Genomic DNA, 10145 nt, shown 5'->3' with positions numbered 1-10145 from the left:
ATTGAGATTGTCATGTTAATTCTTTTCAACCGGCGTGTCTCTCTTCAAGTGGATCCGTTCATTTCAACATCCGCAAGATCAACTCCAAGTCTTCCCACCGTTGTTTGTTTCATCCGTCCTAAGTTGTCTTTATTTTCCCGCCCTCCCACCCTTTTTCTTCAAGGACTCAGATTTCTTATTCAAGTATCCTTTTTTTGATGGGAAGCCTCTCCATTCCTTTTCCGTCAATGTTATTATCCGGTGATTCTCTTGAAGATTCTAACGGAGCTTCAAGTTATCATTACTTCATTCTCTTTCTTCTCGGTGGATTCAAGTCAAGCTTTTTTGATCATATCCTTTCCTCGTTTCAATGTTTTCTCATGCCGGTGCACTTCTTAATCATCCACTTCTCGCTATTCTATTGTTCCGGAGTGCTGAAGATATCTCAGAAGATTCGTGTTTTCATTCCTAATCCGTTCAAGATATTCCGAGGTCTTATCTCATTCGAGCCATTTAATTCAATCGGTGCAATATCTCTTTCAAATTGTTCAACGGTGTTTCTTTTGAGTGGGCCCTAACCCACTGGCCTTTCCCCAGGATCTTACCTGACTCTTCTAATTTTCCCGGAGTTACTCCCAAATTCTTTTCGAAGTTTGGCGTAAGAATGATTCATCATTAGTCAGATGGTTTCTCCAAGATCTTTCAAATTCTTTTCATCGTTGGCTCAACCTCTTCGCTTTTGATTCTTCCGGAGTGTCTAAATAATTCATGGTGGTGTTTCTCGTCGTCATTCTCTGCTTTTCAAGGCTGAAGAAGTTTTTTTCTCTCAATCTTTCTCCATTCTCTTCAAGATTCATGGTTCTATCTTGATGCCATCATCTCATAATTGTTTTCGATTATGAGAATTATTTTCACCCATCCGGAGCAAATCAAGAGTCTTTTTAGTTTGATTCTCCGAAGTCCATCATTTCAGGTTTATTCATTCTCAGCTTTCAGCTCTTGTTCTCAAATCTTACTGGTGCATCATGCAAGTATTCTCTAGTCAGTTCATGATCTCTTCGTTCACTTGTATCTAAATTCTCTCAAGCTTCTTCATTCATTTGCTAATTCTTCCCGGTGTTTCTTTATCTTTTCTTCGTTCATTTTCAATTCTTACGGTGGTTCGTTCAAGATTTCTCTTACTTCATTATCATATCAATTCATTTGTTCTTTCCAATCCTACCGGCGGTTCATTGAAGACCTTCTCAAGTTTATGCTATATCCCTCGTAATCCTTTTCAATGAGAATAAGTAGTATGCCAAATCCGTTTGCTCATCATCAATCTAATTGGTGAAGGATAAGCATAACGTAATTCTTATTCTTGTTTCATCAAGTAAGTTCAATTCCTTATTCCGGAGGTTCAACAAGTTCTCGGTTTCAATTGCTTCATCTTTTGTTTTGCCGGAGTTCCTAGCTCTCGCAATTATATCACCACGGAGATTCATCTAAATCATCGTAGGGCTTCACCTTGTGTTTTCAACTTCTCTTTCCTTTCATTTGATCATCCTTTTATTACCGGAGTTCTTCATGGAGGTTCTACATGATGGTTCAGCAAGGACTTAATTCCTTCTCGAAGTGTTCATCAAGATTCTTTTCAGAGGAGCTCAAGCTTTCTTCATCTTGTAATCCGGAGTGCAATTGTTCTCCCTTATCTTTTGAGGTGGTAATATATCATTCTTCATTCACAAGAAGGAGATATTTAAACCCATCACTTTCTTCCTTGGAGTTATCTCGGGTTATATTTCACCTAAAGCCTCCCCTAAGGATTGATGCTATTTATGGTGCTCATAAATGACCCAAGTTCTTCATTTATGCTTCTGGTGAAATAAGCTTCTCGTCTCCTTCTTCATATCAATCCAATCTATTGTATTCCATTAGTGGCAGAATTTCACCTCTTAATTTTAAGAAGTTTTTCAGAAGCTCACAACAAGCTTACTCTTTTCATTGTTGATTTCCCAACAACTCCGTTCAATCCTTCTTTTAAGGATGCTCTCTCAAATTCATTTGAGATAGAACATGTTGTTTTCTTCTTCGTTCTTTTCATTGCTTTCTTTCATTTCTTCCGGAGGCATTGAATGATGCTCTCTTCACTCATCATCTCGTATTGTGAAGATGATGTTCTTTCCTTTTGCTTATCCATTCAACCGGAGTGTCATGTTTTCATTCGAGCTCTCTCATCTTATCAAGTTTTACCTCCATTCTCAACCGGAGTGCCGTCTGAAATCTTTCTTACCCCTTGTGCCATTCTTTCAATAGTTACGGAGGCAGTGTGTTGTTGATTTCATCAAGTATCCTCTCATCTTGTCAAGCTCTTGTTAATTCTTTCCATTTGCAGTCGGAGTGCTGTCTAAATTATATCATTCGTTTCCCTTCTCTATCTTGTTTCAACCAGAGTGTTATGTCTATCATTCCTCTTCTAACTGGAGTCTTCTTCCAAGTGCTTTCATTTTGCCAAGCTCATATTCGTTACCTTCCATTTCCATTCGGAGTGTTGTCGTAATTGATCCTTATCATTCCTTGTGCATCTCGGTCTACTGGAGTGTTTGCATGTACTCCTTGTCCTTTGCAATCCTTGTCTTTTGTCTTTCAACCTCCAAGGTTCTCGTGATGTGCCTTGTTCCTCTTTTACAATGGAGTGTTTTCAACTTTGTTCATCTTCGCTGTATTCTTTTTTTCAATTTGTTCAACCTCTCAAGTTTGTGGTTTCACTCGTTTGTCAAAGAAGCAACTTAGTTTTACCTCTTCTCTTTCTCTTCTGTTTTCCCTCCGGTGCCATTCTAGATCTCGGGACGAGATCCTCTCGTAGTGGTGGAGTGTTGTAACGCCCTGAGACCGATGTGCCAGGTGTCTTCCAGTTATTCGCTGCCATTGCCATGTCATTCGCTTGCGTGTAGCATCTTGTCATGTCATCATATGCATTGCATCATCATGTTTTCAAAACTTGCATCTGTCCGGTTTCTCCCAGTTCCTACGGTTGTCCGTTCTGAGCGCAGACACACTTGCACGCACCCGCGGCATGTCCGAAATATTTTTTTTTAAGTGGCCGGGAGATGTTCTCGGAATGTGATGAAAGCTGGCGTGCGGTCTTATTATAGTGTAGGTAGGCTGCCTGCCAAGTTTCATCGCATTCGGAGTCCGTTTGATGCCCCGACGGATAACTATAGCGGCAGTATAGCCGGTCTTTTCGTCAGACGTTTTCGGTCTCCGGAAACCCTGCCGAGCTGCATCTCTCACCTCTTCTCTCAGACCACCTAGGCCCAGCCTACCCCTCTTTGCGCTGTGCTTAGACCTCTTGTGCACGTCCGAAACTTCCCCGGACCCGACCCGGGCAGTCGTCACCGTTGGGTCCGGATCATCCCCAAACGTCTACAAAACATCTCCATTTTCTTGTTTGGACTCCCTATCTATTTTTTTCCGGCCGTCTGATTATGATCGGAGGGACGGATTTACCCCTAACCAAACCCACTCGCTATATATATTAGCCTAACCTAGACCAAATCCCTAATTCCTAGGGATCCATCCCACCGCCGCCACTACTCCCCATCACATCTCCCAGATCCGTCGACACCCACCTCCTCTGTTCCCATGCCTGTCCAACCCCGCTCCTCCTCCTGATCCCCATGAATCTTTCTTCCTCGTTGGCCCGGGTAGCAGCCAGCCGCAGCGCCTCCCCTCGTTTTTCAACCCTGAGCCCAACTGGTGGCCGAGGAGCCAGCGTGCCGAGCTCCCTCGCAGGAGCAGTAGCTCCCACCTTCCCCAGCCCTCTCTGCTCCCATGGCGCCCGAGGCCCCCTGCTCCCTGCATCTTCCTCGCCGCTGCCGAGGTGAGCAACAGCTCCACCGTGACATAGCTCACGCCTCCCTTTACCTCGCTGGTCCTTCTCTCGCTCACGATCTCTCCGACTCTCTCCTTTGCCTCGGATAGGAAGACCCCGTCGCCGTGGATGCCCTGCGACGCCTCGTCACCGTCTTAACCAGCGCCGCCGCCGGCAGCTACCAGGAATCTGCCGAGAACGCCCTCGGGCCCGCTCCGCCGCGCCATCGTCCGGATCCACCTCACCTCCCGCCCTTGCCAAGCCCATCGTCGCCGGCCTCTGCTCGCTCTGCTTTGAGCAGAGGAGCTTCGCTCATCCCGCACGCTTGCCTTGACCCTGCCTCGCTCGCGTTGACCCACTCAGCGCCCCAGGCCCAGTGCTAGGCCTCCCAGCCCAGCATCGCCCCCGGCTGGCCTCCCTCCTCCACCGTCAGGCCCAAGGCCCAGCCACTCCTCTGCTGGACCGCGCCAGCCCATCGCGCCCCTCCTGGCACCTCCCCACAGTTCTGGGCAAGGCCCATGGTGAGAGCAGATCCAGCCCGACATGTTTTTTCCTTAAAACGTTTTTCCTTTTTTTCAGAGAACACTGTTTTGCAGAAAACCCCCCAAGCAACATGCATTTAATAACTCACAAACCGTGGATCATTTGTAAAAACTTTATATATAAAAAATGCTTAGAATTTTGTGTAGATTAATAATATGCCACTTTCATGCATGTTAAAAATGTCTAAAATGTTGTTTGTTTAATTTTTCATAAATGCCATGCTAAAATGCTTTAATTCATAACTAGTTAACCGTAGCTCCAAATTTAATAAACTTTATATGTAAATGGGGTGGAAAAATGCCTAGTTTAACATGGTGGCTTTACTTTGCATGTTTAATAACTCTAAAATTGTGTTTAGGGAAGAACAATAACAATCCTAAAATATGCACATGAGGAGTTTTTAGACTTGTTGTTTTGTTGTTCCGGCCTCATTTAAACTTGCCTAGATAGGTAGTTTTCATATGCTTCACCTCTTGCCATGCTAACAACATTTAATATTGTGGAGTACATAAACGAGATCGAACTAAATAACGTGAATGTGGTGTTCCGTCAATATGCAACTCGTTTCATATTGAGCTCCACTTAATTTGTAGGTTTGTTTGTGCACTTTTCCATGCCGTGCTTCATTAAACCGGACATGCATCATACTTGGTTGTGCATCGTGCCATGATTATGTGATGGTTGTTTACCATGTTGTTTGCTTCTTTCCGGTGTTGCTTCTTAGGGTTGGTTCCGATAACATCACGTTTATGAGGATCCGTTCGACTTCATCCGTTTGTCTTCTTCATGGACTCGTTCTTCTTCCTTGCGTGATTTCAGGCAAGATGACCATAACCTCGAAAGCACTTCTATCTTTGCTTTCTAGATGCCCGCTCTTTTGCTATGCCTATGCTGCGATACCTACCACTTGCTTATCATGCCTCCCATATTGCCATGTCAAACCTCTCAACCACCTTGTCCTAGCAAACCGTTGTTTGGCTATGTTACCGCTTTGCTCAGCCCCTCTTATAGCGTTGTTAGTTGCAGGTGAAGATTGGAGTTTGTTCCATGTTGGAACATGATTATTGTTGGGATATCGCAATATCTCTTATTTAATTAATGCATCTATATACTTGGTAGAGGGTGGAAGGCTCGGCCTTATGCCTGGTGTTTTGTTCCACTCTTGCCGCCCTAGTTTCCGTCATACCGGTGTTATGTTCCTTGATTTTGCGTTCGTTACACGGTGTAGGTTATAATGGGAACCCCTTGACAGTTCGCCTTGAATAAAACTCCTCCAGCAAGGCCCAACCTTGGTTTTACCTTTTGCCACCTAGCCTTTTCCCTTGGGAGTCGCGCATCTCGAGGGTCATCTTTATTTTAACCCCCCCCCCCAGGGCCAGTGCTTGTCTAAGTGTTGGTCCGAAACAGAGCCACTTGCGGCGCCACCTCGGGGAAACTTGAGTGCTGGTTTTAGATGTACGTAGTGTTAATTCGGTGTTGCCCTGAGAACGAGATATGTGCAGCTCCTATCGGGATGTCGGCGCATCGGGCGGTCTTGCTAGACTTGTTTTGCCTTTGTCCAGATGTCTTGTAACAGGGATGCCGAGTCTGATTGTATTGTCTTGGGAGAAGGAATATCCTTCGTTGACCGTGAGAGCTTGTGATGGGCTAAGTTGGGACACCCCTGCAGGGATTTGAACTTTCGAAAGTCGTGCCCATGGTTATGGGCAGATGGGAATTTGTTAATGTCTGGTTGTAGAAAACCTAAAACTTATCTTAATTAAAATGCATCAACCGCATGTGTAGCCGTGATGGTCTCTTTCCGGCAGAGTCCGAGAAGTGAACACGGTGTTGGATTTATGCTTGACATAAGTAGTCTAGGATCACTTCTTGATCATAGATTCTCGAACATGCTTTGCCTTCTCTTCTCGCTCTCATTTGTGTATGTTAGCCACCATATATGCTAGTGCTTGCTGCAGCTCCACCTCACATACCTTTTCCCTTCCTATAAGCTTAAATAATCTTGATCGCGAGGGTGTGAGGTTGCTGAGTCCCTATGACTCACAGATACTTCCAAAACTAGTTTGCAGGTGCCGATGATAGCTTGCAAGTGATGCAACCGAGCTCAAGGAGGATCTCGAAGAAGATTGTGTTCCTTATGTTGTTCCGTTTCCAGTTGATCAGTAGTGGAGCCCAGTTGGGGCGATCAGGGATCTGTAGCATTAGGGGTAGTCTTTCTTTATTTGGTTCCATAGTCGGACCTTGATTGTATCTGGATGATGTAATGCTTTTTTCATGTATTGTGTGAAGTGGCGATTGTAAGCCAACTATGCACCTCCTTTCTTATTCATTACACGGGTTGTTGTGAAGATTACCTCACTTGCGAGATTGCTTTCAATGCGGTCATGCCTCTAAGTCATGCTTCGACACGTGGGATATATAGCCGTATCGAGGGCGTTACAACCCTACTACTATCTGACCTAATACCATGCCAACTTCTCAATCAAGCCATCCTCTCTGCTCTCTGCCTAATGCTGGCAACTACGGGACATTGGAGTCATGGATATGGTCTGAGACAGGACCACATCCATGTAGAGATCCAGGTTACATTTGTTGATGAGGGGATTCAGTTCATTCAACATGGAGCACAACACACTCGCCTGAGAGGAAATGTACTTCAAATTTCTGAAGTTTTGGAGCCTGGTCCTAACAACATGCTGGCGATTACAGGTTGTGAGGAACCCTTGGGAGGGGTAACTGGTTATGAAATTGTTGAGGCATCTCCAGAGCAATCCCAGCATAATGTGGCTACTATGGATCAGACCAATACCCAAGCGATTTCTGTGGAAGGCCTTTCTGACAATAACAATCACTCTAAAACTGAAACTACTACACAGGCTGCCTTATCCGATAGCAGCAATTCTGAAGCTGATTCTATTACACAGGCTGCTCTGTTTGACAATGGAAACCTCTCTGAATATGATCTTGACATGCACTCAGAGGGGCAGTCTGGTTCTTCTGGCATGGCACCTAAGCTGAGGAAAGGTAAAAAGCAAGTCCCCGTTGATACTTCTACTCTTCGACGCAGCAACAGAACTACAAAGTATGATGGTTTCGGAATTGTGCAGCCCACTGATTCTTGTGCTTCCAAGTCTCCTGACTTGCCCAATCTCACTTTAAATGTTTGGTATATGACAGCCTCCTTGCCGGTGTGGTCCTCTACCACCGTACCATCTGATATTTTTAGTGTTGGTATTGTGTTCTGCTTGTATCTCTCTAAGGCCAAGGCTTTCAGAAACTTAGGGTCTTCATGACCAAATTTGACCCATCGAATAGTACATCTCTTTTGCCAATATTGTCGTTGGTAGCTCAGTAGACGTAGGAGATGTTTCTTTAGAATTTTCCTGAATTTTTTCTCTGGAGTGGTAAGGGTTCTAAGGTTTTCAAGAGTATCAAGGTTGGCCAACGCAAGATTTGAGTTCTCAATTGCCACTAACAATTTAGAGATTCGTTTGCTCCAATGTTTTAATTCATATCGTAGGGCCTTGAACTTTCTGGCTAGTAACATGGCCGCATTGGTGTTATTCTTAAATCTCCTTGACCAGACAGATTTCACCAATTCAAAAAATCCAGGATGTTTTGTCCAATATGATTCAAACCTAAAAATTTTACTGTGAGGAATGGACGTTTCAATTTTGACAACACACGGGATATGATCCAAAACTGGTTTTCCCAAGGGCATGGCAATAGTGTTTGGGTAAGAAGTTGTCTAGTTGTTGGATGTAAGGAACCAGTCCAATTGCTCAAGGAGTGGGTCAATCTGCATGTTGCTCCATGTGTAGGCCCGACCTTTAATTGGCAACTCAATTAACTGTTGAGAGTGTATGATGTCATTGAAAGCTATCATGTCATTCGGATTGCCTCCAGGTTTGTTTCTGTTGTCGGGGCCACGGATGTAATTGAAATCTCCCAGTAGAAGACAATCTTCATTAGATGGTATATTAAGATTATGAAGCCACTCGATGTAAGTCACTCTCGAATCACCTTGACATGGGCCATATATATTTACTAGGGTCCATTCCAGGGGGGACTGTGTGGAGCGGAATTTAATGGCCAATACAAAATCTTCCTCCATGATCACTGTACCAATAAACATGGCACTGTTCCAAATGGTGATGATGCCTCCCGATGCACCATGAGATGGGATGTATGAAAATTTATCAAATCTCTTCGGGAAGCAAGACTTAATGAACATATTATTAATGGTTGGTTTTTTTTCGTTTCTTGCAGACAAATTATAGTGCAACCACTGGAAGAGATAGCATTAGAGAGAGCCAAAAGCTTAGATTCAGAGTTTAAGCCACGTACATTCCAGCATAAGATATTATAGTTCAACATAAACGACATGATAAGCTATAGCAAACTATGAAAGCAGTGATGCACGCGCCTTCAGATACTTCAAGCGTGAGACGGACCGTCTTCAGGTTCCTCCATGAGAGCTTCGTCAGTAACTTGTTCTGGCGGAATGGCACATTGGTTGACTCCAATGTGTTGCAGCACCTGGACGGGAGTGGGTGGAGGGATGCAGTCCCCCTGTTTGACGGCCGGATTAGCTGGATCCACTTGAGCAGCAGCAGTAGTTGGTACAATTCGGGGCTTAACTTTGGATATTTTGTACTTAGTATCTGAAACAGAGGGTATCTTGAAGCCATCATATTTGTTGGATCAATTGCTTCGACGAACCTCAACCATAGAGGCAGGAGCTTTGGCTTTCCCCTTCCTAGACACTGAAGTGCCCGAGCTCATAGTAGCAGCTTGAGAAGCAGTCAGAGGACAATCATTAGAGGGAACATAAGGGTGCTGAGGAAGCACTGCATCATCATGTACTGTCAGGCTCAGATCATCAGAACTGGCTGAGGGGGCCATATTGTTGCTAGGGATGATTGCATCCATAGGCGTTGCTTGATTGGGCTCATCCACAATTTCAGTAATTACTACACTAGAAGTATGAGCCCTGGATACATTGTCAGTGTCCATAAGTGGTAAAAGCTCTTCAGTCCCAAGGGACAGGGACCAAGAAGTACATCCGGGGATTAGACCAGTGCAGGAGACTGAATCAACAGAGTGTTGGATAGTTTTGGAAGCTGACAAAACAGAGAATTGTCCATTTGTTTCAGCAATACTTACACTGAACTGCACTGAACTATCACGAAAACCAAACCCTAAACTCCATGGGCCATAAGCTGCAATGATGGGCTTGATAGCAGCTATGAGATAAGTGTTCAGTCGCAACATGGGCACACAGTCACTCAGAAGTAGAGAGGCATATGTGTGCTCATTGGATAGCATAGAGAATTGCATACTAGAATTGGATAAAGTGAGAGACAGTTCCATGGTGTTTACCTCTTGTATAGCATGCTCTGGTCCATGAACAGAGTCACTAGACTGAGGTGCATCCGCAGACATAACATCAATTGCAGTACCACTGGCAGAAAGAAGTTGGTTGAAAATATTTAGAGGAACCACAACATATCCATCGGACAGTGTAGCACTAGAGTCCGAGCTGCTGAAGATGGAGATTGAGTCATTCCAGGCAGCAGCCGGGCTATCTTGCAGATTGTTGGGGGGAGGGATACCATGGTGCACCTGCAGCCCTTCGCTAGCAAGCCAGGCTTGGAAGTTAAACACTTCAGGCAGTGTGTGCGGTGGGAAAGGGGGGCAGACCCCCCATTATGGTTGGAAATGAACCTCTGCATCTTGTTCCTATTCAGCATTGTCATTACATGGTTGC

The sequence above is a fragment of the Triticum urartu genome, chromosome 6 (assembly GCF_003073215.2).
Source record: "Triticum urartu cultivar G1812 chromosome 6, Tu2.1, whole genome shotgun sequence".
NCBI classification, from domain to species: Eukaryota; Viridiplantae; Streptophyta; class Magnoliopsida; order Poales; family Poaceae; genus Triticum; species Triticum urartu.
Note: the sequence above shows the minus strand (reverse complement) of the source record.